At 27.5% G+C, this 17,712-nt stretch overlaps 1 protein-coding gene across 1 annotated transcript in view; it reads right to left on the bottom strand.

The window, feature by feature from the left end:
- The window catches only part of LOC107454008 (A disintegrin and metalloproteinase with thrombospondin motifs like), a 218,042-nt gene extending 204,775 nt beyond the window's left edge, over positions 1-13,267 (bottom strand). The window contains exon 1 of the mRNA XM_043046467.3: positions 12,829-13,267. The gene's annotated coding sequence lies outside the window, so the exon portion shown is untranslated. The remainder of the gene's footprint in view (positions 1-12,828) is intronic.
- Between the last annotated feature and the right edge of the window lie 4,445 nt (positions 13,268-17,712).

Here is a 17,712-nt window from a genome sequence, read left to right as displayed (position 1 = left end):
AAATTTTTAATGTGAAGGTTGCTGCTGCTTTTCCTTAATTAATAAATTGAATTGGGGGATGGTTTTTGACAAAGCAACGTGCATATATATCATGTTCAACATTCAATCGATTTGGATGTTATGTTTTTATTGTCACAAGTGCGGAAAATCCCGCTTCGCAAAGATACACCGTAGCTGCCATAGCTCGCTTTACAAGCAATGGGTAGGCTTCCAAACGTTTTAAAAATTAGGAGTAGTCAGCGGACTGCCAAAATATAACTCATGGACCCCTTAGGGGTTCATGAACCACAGGTTAAGAAACCCTGCTCTAGAGAAAGTTTCGTTGTGTTGAGGTCAGAGACTTTTTTTTCGCATTCCTTGTCTACATTTGCAGTAATATAAAAAATGTTACAAAATTTTTATTCTGTGTCATAATTTGACAGGGATATACTTATGAGTTTAAATTAAATATAAAGTTCAAATTTCAGACATTTTTTCGCAATATGTATATATTGCAAAAGAATGTCTGAAATTTGAACATAGATATCTGATATTCTTCATTATTACTAGAATGAATAATAAGAGTGATTATACAGAAAGAATGACTTCAACATCAATAGCAAATTTTAAAAAAAGAAAATTTAAAATAATTTAAAAGCGAAAAATAGACGTCTGAAAAGTTCCGAAAAAGACGAGAATTGAAAAAACGAAAATCTTAGAAATTTGTTTTGGGAAGACCACGAACTTTTCGTATGAAAAATCTTTTGAATGTTATTTAACCTTCGGATTAAAAGTTTTGTTGTACAAGGAAAATATTTTGGTAAAATTATTATACTCTATACGTTTCTTGTAAAAGGAACTATAATTCTAGTTCATAAAACTGAAACATGATGTACTTAAATCAGTCATTTGGTAATTTTTCCGTTCATATGATAAAGGCTTACCGGAATTTCTAGTTTTCAAAACTATAATTCCTATTAACACATATTTCATGAAAAATACAAAACTGAAAAGTAAATTTAATCAAATAAAAGGTTTTTTATACCTTGCTCTAAGGTATCCTGATAATATTACCAAATTTTACCACATTTGCCAATTTTTGTCTCGTATTATAGAATAATATTTCATTCAATATTAATTTTACCAAAATCATTGCCAAAATACTTTGGTAAGAATTACCGAGCTTTTTTTGTATTCCCATAGAGCCAGAAACACAGTAAATTTTATCGGTAGACCCTACTATATTACATATTTTTCCGTAATACGAGAAAAATAATTCGAGCATTTATTTTTATTTAATTAGTCCAGTTTTAATTCAAGCTTTTAATTAAATACTTTAATTTATCTCTAATATCGTATCGTTAACCATTGAAGAACAAGATGGAAATATGTAAAATGCTTGCTTTCATTAAATAAACGATTCTTTTCATGGTTGCTTATGCATCACAAAAAGCATCCGTTTCATGAAGCGAATAGTTTAGCAATGCAGATGAAGTTATTAGATATATTTTGAAAAGGTTTAGTGAGTCGGAAGCTACACTTTCCGATAAAATCGTCCGAATTAACCTATCTGACTGGAAACAGTCAATTTCTGTTTAACTTCTTCTGTTGTTTAATTTGTTCAGTGGTCTACGCTTGGAAAGTTCTCTCAGTTTTTTTTCTCTCGTTTTTTCTTTCCTGTTCCAGAACGAAAAATAAAAATCACAAACAGACTGTGAAGACTACGAGCGATGGGTAGACAATAAAAAGGAGATATATATTAGCTCATCGCGTGCATATTGTATGAAATATTAGGGCGCAATCACAATAAGAAGAGAAAAGTTTTATTACATTTAACGCATCCGTTTCTCAACTAAAAAATGTTTTTTAAGTGTGCATGTTTAAAAACAGTTGAAAAAAGAAATGAAAGATTGAAGTTGGGAATTCTGATCAAAACTACTATTAATTCGTTGTAAAGTATAGAAGTATATTCGTCCTAGTTCCTTGTATGGAAATGATTCAGACGTAATCTTTTGCTTCTCACGTGGGTTAATTTTTTAAATCCTGAGCATATTTATATACATTCAGTATCAGCAATTTTCTTTTTGTGATAGCAAAAATACTTGAAGAGAAATGAAAACAGCCGAAATCTCCTTTCTAACCTTCCGGGTTACCTAACCATACAAGTAAAGTGAGCTTCTGTTTACGTAGGTTTGCTATCTGCATCTTGAATTTTTTATATATTTTTTTTTATTTTACATTCAATATCATAGATCTCAGATTCAGAGAAAGCACGCTTATGTGTCTTAGTTCGTAACTTAAAATATTTTCTGCACTTATTAATTAGCATATTTAAAGTCACTCTATCGAGCCATTAAGATTGAGCCCTGGAACGTAAAAATCCGATCATTAGATCAAAAGACATTTAGGGTGGTTCGCTTTTTTTTTGCGCAATATACATCTGTACACTATATGTATGTTCATCTGTACAATATATGCATGTTAAATGTATGTATGTATGTACATATATGCATGTCAAATGTATTTATGTACATCTGTATAATATATACATGTCGAATGTCTGTATATGTATATAGAAAATATATGCATGTCAAATGTATGTATGTGTATATGTAAAATATATGTTTTTCCCAATGAACGTACAATCGTACACAAATGTTATGCATATTTGGATACACACATTGAACATACACCTATCGTGTACATGTATAGTACATATATATAGTACATATATACATACATACTTCATAAATAAATTGTGCAAGTGTTAATAAGACCTTCATACATTGTACAGACAAACATGGGACATGCATACATTGTGCATGCTTGCATGGGGAATACTTTAATTTAGCATGCATTGTACATAAATGTATAAGGGACATTCATACATTGTACATAGGTGTATAAGATATAAATATATTGTATATATAAGAATATAAATAATATAAGTATATAAATATATATAAGATATATTGTAGATACATGCATGGGATATACATTAAGCAAACAAGGCATGTATGTTCGTACAAAAAAGTATTTGCATATATATGCATATACAAACAAGGATATATATTTTACATACACAAGTATTTGCATAAAATGCATACATTCATTGCGTACATGTCTGCATTGTTTGCACATACATTCATAATTATTAAATATATACATACGTACATATATTTTATACATATAATCTAAGTGTATGTAGATGTGTGAAACTAAAATGTCTGTACCTATGCATTTACCTACATATTCATTAGATAAATACATATGTAAATGCATTTTAGTTATATTTATTCGTACATACGTTGTATGTAAATACGTACAAAATCTATCATTATACGATACATTACGTTACTTACTATAAAATATAATCATATATTTGTATACAATAATCTTGCAATCTCATATTTTGATTGATTGTAATCATAATTACATTTAATCAAGATTACTTGTAATCATGATTACATGTAATCGTATATTTTATTTGCTTGTTATCATGATTACAAGTAATTGATTTCTGTAATTGAGTATCGTTATTACAATTACAGTTGTAATCAAAATTTGTAATCATGATTACAATTAATTGATACAATTTATCTTGTTTCTGGCTGTATGGAAACATAAAAAATCTTAAATTTTAACGAAGCGTTTTGTTAATGATTTTGATAAAATTAACAAAATATAGCTTTATAATATTTAATAAAGTTTGGGGTAAAATTGGATAATTTTGTCATTATACCTTAGAGCATAACATAGAAACCATTTATTTGGTTAAATTTACTTTCCGTTATTATATTTATTACTAAATACGTGGTACCAAATTTTTGAAATGCAGAATTTCCGGCTAACCGTTTCAATATTACATAACAATTACCAAATGCACGGTATAAATATTTCGGTTTTTATAATCAGAATTATGGTTTTTAATTACCAGAATGATATTGCCATGCAGTACGGTAATTTTACCAGAATTTTTTTCTCGGTGCAGTAGCTCCCATACTAATTGTTATTCTTTAAAATTTTCGTCTCAATAAAATAACCCTTCAAAAATTACAAAATTTTTCCAAACTTTCTAAACATGATTTTAGATACCAAAGATTCGAAAACAAGGAAAATCACACGGAATTGAAATATTAATAAATTTTTCGTTAAAATAAAGAGTACAATGCCCTTTTTAAAAATTCTTTTTTTTTTCTATTTACAAAAACTAATTTTTTATGTGTTACTTAACATAGATTAACAATCAAAATCGTGAAGAAAAATGAATGTTCTATGAGGATTACAAGACTAATAATAATAAAAAACGAGGAAACTATTACTTTGAACAGTTAAAAAATCAAGGCCAAAAATAAAAAGCGCCTTAGGCGGTTTTCTGTTACAGAAAACACTAAGTTATATTTATTTTAACTTGAAGTTAATTTTATCTGTATTCATGATCTCGATTTATAAAAATAAAGATCGAGAAAGGAAAAAGATTTCTTTAATTAAATCGGATGACACTTGTCTAATATGGTCAAACTAATTGGCCTAATTTCAGGTAATTTATTAGTTTGTATAAATTTATGAATATAAATGTATTCGTTAGTGTTGAAATATCTCAGTAATGAGTTATTATTACGGTTTGAAAATTTTTTATTTATTTTTTTTTTTTAAATTTTTCTCTCTAAACTAAATATTGCTGTAGGTGAACTTTTTTAACTAAGTAGCGGTACGTTAGATGAAAAATATTTAAAAAGTCCGATACTATAATGTAATTAAAGAGCTTTGAGCATTATAGTGATTTAATAATCTTTTTTTTTCTGAAGGGAATGTTTCAAGACTTAGCTATTTCTTTTATTTCCAAATGAATACATCTATCGCAAGTTTTCCAAATTTCTATTGGATAGCAGTACATTACATTAAAAAATGTGGGGTTTTTTTCCACAAAAAAAGTGCTGAAAAAGAACTGACCTGAGCAATTTGAGAATTTGGTTTATCATTATATTCCCATAAGATCTTTATTTTTTAAAAACATTTAGAAATGGAAACTACATCGATTTATATATCCGGTGGAAATTATTAATAAATGAATTAAAACTGAAGAAAATACTTTTTTGTAAAAAAAGTTTTTTAAAAAAAAACTGTTTAGGGTGTTTAAGGATTGAAGGGCTTTAATTGAATTGTAAAGCTAATGTCCCATGACTTTGTCTGTCTTTCACCATCAGTTTCACCATCTATTAGCAATATCTTTAAGTGATCTTACCAAAATTTACTATAAAAATGCATAAATTTTCAAATAATATACTGAATATGCGTAGAAAAATAGGTTTTAAGTAAAATGCATAAATTCGCTTATTTTTTTCAAACACTGTTTTACGATATAAAAAAATTGAAAAGAACATTTTACGTAATTTTCAGTTTTCCAAAATGTTTAATTCCTTTTAATGAATAAATTTATATGCATGCTATTTTGCATACATTGATATAAATATAGAACATACGCATTTGATTGCATTGAATACACATTTAAAAAAATGTCATGAAAGATTAAATAACACTAGAAGAAACTTTTGGGTGAATATATTATTCCTACAGCAATAGGACAAGAAAATGGGAAGAAGAAGCGACAAAACATGGACTTGCATTAGGAAAGCCAGAAAAAAACTTAAGTAAAGTACATATTTGATCAGAATCCTCCCAGAACGATGACTTGACGTGAGACAATCAATGAGGAATTGAAAATAGTTAAAATCATGAAACGAGGTGTATAGTTACTATAGTCTTTGTAAATTAAAATAAATGAAAAATGTTTCTCATTGTTATGCGGTTTCCCTACTCTTCACACTTTACCCCTCTCTGTTACTATGGTTTCGCACGAATCTTGCTTTTTCCCACGCCAGTGTACTCATCACTGAAACGTACTGTTGAGGGGAAAAAAGCAAGGTTTGCAGAAACCTTAAAAGGGGAAAAAAGTTTGAAGAGAGGGGATATCTCGTAAACTTGTGACATCTATTTTATTTACTTACAGTTAGTTAAAGACCAGGAGAGATGCTCTATACTCCCATCATTAAGCTGGAGTTATGTAATAAATAACTGTAATTAAAATTAATAAAATAATATATATGTTTTCACGCTATCATACTTTTGAAAATTTCTTTTCTAGCTATATTTTTATGTTAGAATTTTTATATTTTAAGTAGTAATTGCAGTACTTTTTAAAATGCAAATATGTAATACCTAATCATTTTATTGTTTACCAAAATAAAAATTCTCTTTTGAATAATACTTCTTCAAATCATAACTTAATTCCAAAATAAGTACATCTGAAACGAAATAACGCCTAAAAACTTCTTGTCAGTGACACTATTACAAAAACAATTTAAATTAATAGGAGGCCCCACCACTCTCTGCTCACTCCGGTTAGTAACCCCTGTGATTGCTTATCATTCATGTTAGTTTCTTTCTCTTTTATTTTTTTTTTCTTTCTGCTTTGCTTTTTTTAAGAGCAATATTTTTCAAAAGCAAAGGTTCTGTTAACGAAATAGATAAATATTTTTAATAATTTACGTTAAGAAAATATATAATTATGGCAATTTAGTGTAAGCACGTATCATTAATGCTTTAATCGCAACGGAATAAATTATTACCTGGATTTGAGAAATTATCAACTGTATAGAAATAAAGCATGATTTTATAATGAGTGATAAAATTCAGTTAATGTGGTGATCATGATGCCTTAGATCATGGCATAAAAAATATTTTTTTTGTTTAGATTTACTTTTCACTTTTGTGTTTTGTTCTAAATGTGTAGCAATGAGAATTATAATTTTGAAACCAGAATTTCCGGTAAACCATTGTCATATAAGAGAAATGAATGCCTTAAATAAACAATTTGGTGTTATTAACCAGAATTATGGTTTTTTTTCATTAAAAATGCCATTACCTTAGAATGCGGTAATTTTACCAGATTTTTTTTTTATCCGTATTCTTAAAACAAAAATAAATTGCAAAAAAAAAGTCTTAAAATTGCGATAATTTTCGAACAAATTGGAATTTTTTAAAAAATCTCGTGTTTTTAAAAAAAAAAATTTAAAAAAATTTTCATAAATAAAGATTGTTTTTTCGAATATCAAATGCCAAATTTAAGAGAATTTTGACATTAACCGATCATTATTAATTATTATTATCATCTTTACCCTTATTCAAATTATGTATCGTGAATGAACCATTTCTTACAGACATTTCACAGAATTTTCAAAATACAATGAGACAAATTACAGAATTAATAATAAAAACATTCTTCTTTTTTGTTATTCTATTCTCATATCAGATCAAATGCGCAAAAAGCATATTTTGAAAAAATGGCAAAAAACAAAATTTGATTAAAAAAAGAGTATCTTTATTGTAATTATTAAATTACATTATAAAGGTATTTCGTGAATTTTCCCTTCCTTGGTAAAGCTTATTTAAAAACTGTGGAAGGGCAGAAATGGTATTATAAACTCGATATAGATTTGCAATCGTTGTGCACATTCAAAAAGAATAGTTAATACTTGGATACCTTATGTCTACTGTAAGTCAGTTTTATGGCACCCAATTTTTTTTATCTCATTAAAGATAAAAAAACAGATTTAAAGAAGCACAATCTAGTTTATAGTGAGAAAACTTAAATGGGTTCCAGATTCTTGAGCTCTGAATTAGATCTATTTCAGCAGCTAATGAGGGAAGTCTAGCTTTTCTTGTTTAAATTATCTAATTAAGTGATAAATGAATATCTTACCTAAATTCAAATTCTAACTCCTAAACTAATTATTAAAAAAGAGGAGAGAAAATTAAAAAAAGTGAAAAGAAATAAATCTTTATGCATTTAATGAAAATATGCTTTTTCTAACTGCAATATTAAGTTTTACTGCATTACATTTTATAAGAGAACAAAATATGAAATTATTAATGCCCTATTATATCACAAACTACAAATTGTAAACAAATGTTTATCCATTTTTTTCAAAAATATGCTTTTATAACTATAATTTTATCTTTCATTTCATTTCCCATTATGAAAGTACAAACTAGGAAGAGCGATAATAACTTACTACACTTATTGCTACAAAAAAAAATAATGTTTTACTTATTAAAATCAAATTTCTGCATTATTTTCGAAAGTATGCTTCTAGAACTTTTATTTCTTACATAATTTTACATTGTTAAAGAGCATAATATGAAAGCATTAATGTTTTCTGTCTATAGTATAAATATAAATTTAAAATAAAATAAAATTGATACAAATCTTACAAACTTCACTGAAATATTTTTATTTCCACCTCATTTACATAATAATATCAAGTTATTCACAGTTTAGTTCGCTAATATATTAATAGCTAAATGTTTTTTCAGGCATTTATTTACTTATTTAAAATTTTCAATATAAGTAAAGAGGGGTAATGGCATTTTGTCTTTAAATTGGTTTAGTTTATTAAACTGACAATAAAATGGCAAAGCATAAATTTACATTATTAAAATTTAATCTGAAGTGATTTTGACCAGACGGGAGAAAAATTTTGGTAAAGTTTGGTAATGATATTTCTGGTAAAAAGTAAAAATTAATAAAATAAAAACTTTATTCTTATAATAAAAACCAAAACATTAAACCATTTGGTTAGTAATTTTTCTATTTATATAACGGTTTACCTTAAATTCTGACATACAAACTTATGATATTTCTGGTAAAAAGTAAAAATTAATAAAATAAAAACTTAATTCTTATAATAAAAACCAAAACATTAAACCATTTGGTTGGTAATTTTTCTATTTATATAACGGTTTACCTTAAATTCTGGCATACAAACTTATAGTTCTTATTACCACATATTTAGTAAAAAATGCACAGCTGAAAAGTAAATTCAACCGTATAAATGAATTTCAAGCTCTAAGGTATTTTGATAAATTTCTAAATTTGACCACATTTACCAAATTTTATCTCACATTAGAAAACTATATTTTATTGTCAATTTTCCCATAATCATTACCAAAGCGTTTAAGTAAAATTTACTGAGATTTTTGGCGTTCCAACAGAGCCAAAAACTCTGTAAATTTTACCATATTTTAGTAGTTTTGACCATACTTTTTCTCAGTGCACCATCGTGTATTAATATTTCAAACAATTATGTAATTAGGTCCTGCGAATGATGCTTCGTGAATTTTAAATCCTAATAAAAAAAGAAAAAGAAAATTCTGCTCCTTTTTAAAACCCATCCCTTTTATTTTAATATCACTTATAAAAATCTTAAGCAAAATGCATACGCATGACAACTTCGAAATAAGAAACGTACAAATTTTTGTTTTTGGATTTAACAATTCTCGACTGTGAGGGTAGTTAAGTAAACCGATAAACAGCAGAAATAAAAAATTAAAAAATTTAACTGAAAAATTTACAATTTCTTCTCCTTAAATTATATCCTTTTTCATGTTTTACTATTAAAGGAAGAAAGGTGAAACAAAAACATTTCGGATAGTAAGTACTCGCAAAACTGCTTCGTTGTCTCATAAATTTTAGTTTATGCTTTCAAATATTTCTTTCTTGACTATAGCTGCCATAAGTAAAACTTTAAGACTTAATCAATAAGATTAAATGCTTTTCTCCTGAAAGGTGTATTATTTCTCTTTTTAAATACTTTATTCATTAAGTCTATAGATAAAAGTTTTATTGCTTTCAGAAGTTACAAAAATTTTTCATTATTCTTTACATTTCGAAATTTATCTTGCTTGGATTAGATAAAATGAATTTTAAAAAAAACAGTTTCGTAGTTTTATAACTTTGCTTTTACTGAAGCAATATTATTTATGCATAGATTTCAAGACCTAATTAAAACACGCATCTTGATTTGTTTAATAAAATGTTGTTTTAAGCGAGAATAGTTTAAACAACACTTTCATAAGAAAAAAGGCACATTTAGATCTTTCACTATGTCATGAACCTAGTTTATTTCAATTTTTATTTTGTTTAAATTAGGTAGAAAGCATTTTTATAAAACATTTTAGTTATTTCATAACTTTTTTTTTTAATGGTGCTTGAAAAAAACATTTTATACGAAAAAAGCCCATACAGATAAATACTTTAAAAAACCTAATAAAAATAAGCGACCATATTTTGATTGTTTTACGACACGCGTTTTTAAATAAAGCGTATTTTATACTTTTTTTATATGAGAAAAGGCGCCTTAAGATCTTTTACTACTTCATGAACCTAGTTTATTTCAATCTTTATTTCATTTGGATGAGATAGAATGTATTTTAATAAAACAATTTGGTTATTTTATAACTGTATTTTTATTAAATAATGCTTGAAAAAATATTTTATAAGAGAAAGCCGATACAGATCTATACATTTAAAAACTGAATAATAATAAGCTCACAAATTTTTATTGTTTTATGACAAATTTTTAAATAAAGAGTGTTTGAAAATTTTTTCTATGAAAAAAGATACATTTTCATCTTATACTGCTCTTGTAATTTCTACCGTTTAGTTAATAAAACTCCAATCTAATTATTATTAGATTGGAAATAGCCCAATCAAATTATGCTACTCAATCAAAATTATGATTCCCAATGAAAATCTAGTATTTATTTCATCAGAATTAACGCAATAATTATCTAATAAGTCAGGGGATCTAGGTGATTTCATTGGGAACACATCTTTGCACAACTTTTTTTTTTGCTTTCAGTAAGTTATCTACAATTTAACTTAGTATCTACAATTTAACTTATCCGGAATTTAGCACTTATCTAGAATATTAATCCTTTAACTTATCAGGAATATTTATCTACAATTTAAACAAATACTCAAGTGCTAGAATGACTTTAAACAACATACAATACTCGAGCCAAATATCAAGCTTTAAAATAATAAGTTCATTAAAAGTCGAGTAATCTTGCCGAATTAAAACTCGAATAATTGACAAAAAATGATTTAAAAACAAAACTTTGAATAAATTTCTTTAAAAAAAATACGTGAGTTTGTAGATGATTTCAATTTAGAAAAGGAATGCGTTATTTTCTTTCTATGAGTGAGTTTCGGTATTTTTGCTACAACTTCGACTGTTTTTAGAGTTTTATCTAATACTTAGTGTCAAATTGCTCAGAATAAAACAGGTTGTAAGACATTATTTTTTTTACAAAATTTAAACATTTTGTTTTGAAAAACCCTCTATACTGCTTAATTTGTAGTTCTTATTATTGTAAAACAACGTTAAACTAAAAGGATTAATGGATGAAAGAGGTATATAATTCAAAGAAAATTTTAAAGTGAGTAAATTTATATTCTTCAATATTATCTGAAACCTTCCTTATGTCCCTAGTATTTTGATAATCATCTTTTTTTTTCAGACATTCCATAAATGCTCATATTTCCTTCATAAACAGCATTTTTTGAAAATGAATAAATATTTTTTAAGTGTTGCATACATATTTCATTAACTCAACCAGGGCTTAAAATTTATTCATACGGTATTCCGAAACTAATGATTACATTCATTGCTTAAAAATATTTACATTGTATTTTTAACAAATACATTTAATTAATCATAAAATTTATTTTTTGCCTCCAATAAGCTAAAACTTAAAAACATTAAAAATTAATGAAAAGTGAAAATATGTTTTTTATCTATCATAATAATTTTAATCAATTTATTATACACTACAAAACGTTCGATTTATTTAATATCTTTTTTTTATTCTTGCATAGAGAGTGCTTTTTTAAATGCAAAATTATATAAATTTAATTCATTCAGCACATATAAATTTTTTTGAAACTGCTAAACCATTATTGTCCAGAAACAGTAAAACATCAGTTTGAATCTGATACATTGCTACTTTAACTTTTAAACAAATCATTAATTTTTAGTTAAAAAAATATATTAAAAAACCATACAGTTTAGTAATTTAATTTATGACATGAGTAACTAGTTGATAAAATGATCAATCCATTTAATATACTCATTAATAATATCCAATTATAGGTAATATCCATAACGTATTTTATATTATATTAATGTATGTACATTACATTAATGTATATTATATAATGTATTTCAGATTAGTGTACGTCAGTGTTTCCCAAACTTGTGACTTTTGTGTACCCTTTCTAAATTTTTCGTAACGCTGTGTACCACTAATGAAAATACGAATGTATTTTTTTAAAAATATGTTTACTTTTCTTTTTTGGTACAAAGTTTTCTGTAAAAAAATCTTCAATTTTGGTAAAAAAAATCTATGTTAAGGATGAAAATTATATTTTATTAAAATAATCAAAATAAGTATAATTTATTACAAACTTTTGCTATAAAAAAAATTGCACAAGAGTTAAAAATCACAACTGACGGTTGATACAGTAATTATTAACTGTTAACTCTGCAAAAAATAGTAAAAGAAAAATACTTAATCGTAAATTTCCATGGCTGGCTTTGTTTTTTTAAATAAAATGTTTTGAAATTTTCGTTTGTTGCAAGATATTTCGCATAAGAACGCGTACCCCCGCTAAACTGTTCCCGTACCCCTGGGGGTACGCGTACCACACTTTGGGAAACACTGGTGTACGTAATTCAAAAAAATAAAAACAATAATAACTATCCATTTATTACTATTTAATGATATACAGTAATTTATAGAATGCCTGGCAGATATGAATAAGTGGTTAATTAAGTGATTATCTCATTTAATCATATATGTTTATTTTAAAATAAATATACTATTGCCTATTCAAAATGTGTGACTTAAATGTAAAATAAATTAAAATTTTTTAAAAAAATTATAATGATGAAAAAATAAATTGTGTAAATAAAGGACTAATTTTAGTAAAAATAAACAACTGACCTTCCTAATAATTTCGGATTCAACACACTATTCCGCAGATGATTGCACAGATATTTAGATCCCCTAGTTGGCAAATCCTTAGGTGTCATATTTGCAGGTTCATACCCCAAACGGGCACGCACTCCCACAAATAATCCGCCACTTTCATTAAATTAGCTTTCACAAATTAATCCACAATGCAATTCGACGATAATCCCGAAACCATCTAAACAAGCCTAAATTGGCAGTCTATCTTAAATATCCCATTTCACGAAGATTGAAGAAGATGATTTGTATTTGATGTTTATTTAACATCTGATTTTCATCTTCTTCACAGTGGTTTGTAAGGGATGGGCAAGTTGGAGAAAAGGTACTTTATGTTTTGGATCAGTGCTTTGGAGGAAGCGGTAGCCCAGATTTCATGCAGCCACGACCTTGAAACTCCTTCATTGGGGACAATGAGTAAACGTCCCGCCCGAGAAAACTCGGTCTGTGTATCAGTGAGATGTTAGGCGATCTTTTCATTTTCTCGCCAAATTTTAATTTCACCTGCTCAGTGGTTAGTGACTTATTTTTTCTTTCTTGTTTCTTCTTTTTGATAACATCATTAGTTTGAAGATTTGTTTTGTGTTTTTTTTTTCGAAACAGATGTTAATTGTTCTGCTAAGTTAATGATCAGATATCATTTGGATGAAAGTTTTGTTATGCGGAACTTGTTATATTTATTATTTAAGGGGGTCATTTCAAATATTTTGACCAAAAATTACATGTTTTAATTTTTACTCCACAATAGAGATCAAGGTCTAACGATTCTAAATCAATTTCAGATTTTATTCTAGTTTGTATTCAAGATGTATTTATGCATTTTCTAAAGCTATTTCCTCCACTCGTTAATAGTTAATCCTCTTAGTAGCTTTAAAAAAAACTACAAATATCAACACAAAAAGGAACAAATTTCGTAAAATTACTGCGTCGATAAACTTAAATGTCTGCATTTATAATATTTACATTAATTTAAGGAGATGCTTAGAGGAGGGAGAAAATTTATTCAAAAAAATTTTATTGGAAAATTGGTGATGCTTCTTTTTTATACATATTTTCACACTTTTTCGTATGATATCAAACAAATAGTTTCTTAATATATTCTTATCAATATTTTTTTAAAAACAAATTCGCTAAATCAATTAATACTGCTTACTTATTACAAAAAAAAAAGAATTCAGAACTAGTGTGCACTATCAAATTTTAGAAAATGACTTGTGTGTACTATCAAATTTAGAAAAATTAAACTTTTTAGCATTACAAGATAAGTATTCCACTGCGTGAAATTACCCTCTTAAGTAAGCTTTAGGCGTTAAAATACCTTCTTACAAAACTTTTCATTGTTGAATTAAAATTTATAACTAGACGCTGTATAATGCATGCCAGCGGTCTACATTGACTATCATGAATTCCAAGAAAATACTGTGTAATTGATGATCCTGGAGTAATACACGGATAAGGCACATTTTTCAAATTTTGCAGGACTGCTTTTTTGATATAAAATTTCAAATCTTCTATGGATGTAAATGGATTTTTCTGTCCATTTTGCTGCCCTCTTGTGAGTATACCAGAAACTTAAAGAGTCTCTAAGTGGAAACAATACTAAGGAACAATTTAGTCTAAAATCACTTTTCGAAAAAGCATTACCTATCACTATATTGCTCCCCTGGCCCTTCAATCGGTTAAAGTGGACAATGTATGCTCAATTTCCTTCCTGGAACGAAGCTGTCCTAGCCTTTCAGTACTTAAAGCCGAGAAGAAACTCGCTGATTAAAATATGATGTGAGACGGGTTGGAAAAAGCTTCAAAGTAATACATTTAAAGTGTTCAACTCTATATATCGTTATTACTCATTTTCGTGTTTCACTTGCATAAATATATTAATTGCTGCATTTGAGAGGTTCATGTAAGGGGCAGTTTATTAATTTTTTATAATTTTCTAGTATGAGAAAGAGCTTTGATTTTAATATCAAGATAAAGGATGGGTGTCAAATTTTCCAAAAACATACACCCTTGTGCAAATTAATTGAAACAAACTCAATAAATTCAGAAAACTAAGAGAAAATGCTATTTTATTAAAATTTATACAAACTCAAAAATTTTTAGTACATAATAGGATCTTCACGACACTTTATTAACATTTGGACACGATTCGGCATGGATTCCACTAATTTTTTACAGTCATTTATAATATTTGTGTCCTTGTACCACACATGAATTAATGCCGTGATTAGCTTCTCCATAGTTGTACAGTCCATATTTAATAGGCGATTCTTGCATATGGCCCAGAGATTCTCAATTAGGTTGATATACGGAGAGTTCCCTGGCCATTCCAATGTCTCAATTTGATTCTCAGACATGAATTTCTTGACAATTTTGGACGTATGACAAGGAGCTAAATCCTGCTGAAAAATCCCTGTTCCATCAGGGTATCGTTTCTTCAACTCTGGAACAGCTTTTTTACCCAGAATAATAATGTACTGCTCAGAACGCATCATACCGTCAATAGGCTGCAAAGGTCCAACCCCATCGTAACTGAAACAACCCCAAAACATCTTCTTTAAAAAACACGAAAAAAAAAGCTTGTTTCAATTAATTTGCACAAGGGTACTTATGCTATAATATGTTTATAAATGTTTTAAAAAAAAAATTCTTTTGTTCTAGTCTTTCTGTACTTGGAGCCGAGAAGGAGCGTAAATCGCAAATTATTAAATATGATGTGAGACGTGTTGGAAAAAGCTTCAAAGCAATACACTCAAAGTGTTCAACTCTATATATCGTTATTACTCTTTTTCGTACTTCACTTGCATAGATATATTAATTGCTGCATTTGAGAGGTTCATGTGAGGGGCAGTTTATTAATTTTTCATAATTTTCTAGTATGAGAAAGAGCTTTGATTTTAATATCAAGATAAAGGATGGGTGTCAAATTTTCCAAAAACATATACTTATGCTATAATATGATAATAAATGTTCTTAAAAAAAAAATCTTTTGTCCTAGTCTTTCTGTACTTGGAGCCGAGAAGGAGCGTAAATCGCAAATTATTAAAATATGATGTGAGACGTGGTTGGAAATAGCTTCAATGCAATGCACTTGAATTGTTCAACTCTATATATAGTTATAACTCATTTTCGTGTTTCATTTGCATCGCTATATTAATTGCTGCATTTGAGAGGTTCATGTAAGGGACAGTTTATTAATTTTTTTATAATTTTCCAGTGTGAGAACAAGCTTTGATTTTAGTATCAAGATAAAGGATGGGAGTCAAATTTTCCAAAAACATATACTTATGCTATAATATGATAATAAATGTTCTTAAAAAAAAATTCTTTTGTCCTAGTCTTTCTGTACTTGGAGCCGAGAAGGAGCGTAAATCGCAAATTATTAAAATATGATGTGAGACGTGGTTGGAAATAGCTTCAATGCAATGCACTTGAATTGTTCAACTCTATATATAGTTATAACTCATTTTCGTGTTTCATTTGCATCGCTATATTAATTGCTGCATTTGAGAGGTTCATGTAAGGGACAGTTTATTAATTTTTTTATAATTTTCCAGTGTGAGAAAAAGCTTTGATTTTAGTATCAAGATAAAGGATGGGAGTCAAATTTTCCAAAAACATATACTTATGCTATAATATGATAATAAATGTTCTTAAAAAAAATTCTTTTGTCCTAGTCTTTCTGTACTTGGAGCCGAGAAGGAGCGTAAATCGCAAATTATTAAAATATGATGTGAGACGTGGTTGGAAATAGCTTCAATGCAATGCACTTGAATTGTTCAACTCTATATATAGTTATAACTCATTTTCGTGTTTCATTTGCATCGCTATATTAATTGCTGAATTTGAGAGGTTCATGTAAGGGACAGTTTATTAATTTTTTTATAATTTTCCAGTGTGAGAACAAGCTTTGATTTTAGTATCAAGATAAAGGATGGGAGTCAAATTTTCCAAAAACATATACTTATGCTATAATATGATAATAAATGTTCTTAAAAAAAAATTCTTTTGTCCTAGTCTTTCTGTACTTGGAGCCGAGAAGGAGCGTAAATCGCAAATTATTAAAATATGATGTGAGACGTGGTTGGAAATAGCTTCAATGCAATGCACTTGAATTGTTCAACTCTATATATAGTTATAACTCATTTTCGTGTTTCATTTGCATCGCTATATTAATTGCTGCATTTGAGAGGTTCATGTAAGGGACAGTTTATTAATTTTTTTATAATTTTCCAGTGTGAGAACAAGCTTTGATTTTAATATCAAGATAAAGGATGGGTGTCAAATTTTCCAAAAACATATACTTATGCTATAATATGATAATAAATGTTCTTAAAAAAAATTCTTTTGTCCTAGTCTTTCTGTACTTGGAGCCGAGAAGGAGCGTAAATCGCAAATTATTGAAATATGATGTGAGACGTGGTTGGAAATAGCTTCAATGCAATGCACTTGAATTGTTCAACTCTATATATAGTTATAACTCATTTTCGTGTTTCATTTGCATCGCTATATTAATTGCTGCATTTGAGAGGTTCATGTAAGGGACAGTTTATTAATTTTTTTATAATTTTCCAGTGTGAGAACAAGCTTTGATTTTAATATCAAGATAAAGGATGGGTGTCAAATTTTCCAAAAACATATACTTATGCTATAATATGTTTATAAATGTTTTTTTAAAAAAATTCTTTTGTCCTAGTCTTTCTGTACTTGGAGCCGAGAAGGAGCGTAAATCACAAATTATTAAAATATGATGTGAGACGGGTTGGAAAATGCTTTAAAGCAATACATCTAAAATGACGTACTCTTAATTTAGAGTGATTTAGACAAAATAAATTGTTTCTAAAACCATTCTATAAATAT

This window comes from Parasteatoda tepidariorum, chromosome 8 (assembly GCF_982258835.1).
Source record: "Parasteatoda tepidariorum strain Cologne lab strain chromosome 8, Ptep-v5.0, whole genome shotgun sequence".
Classification (NCBI taxonomy): Eukaryota; Metazoa; Arthropoda; class Arachnida; order Araneae; family Theridiidae; genus Parasteatoda; species Parasteatoda tepidariorum.
This window is presented reverse-complemented; position numbering and strand designations above follow the sequence as displayed.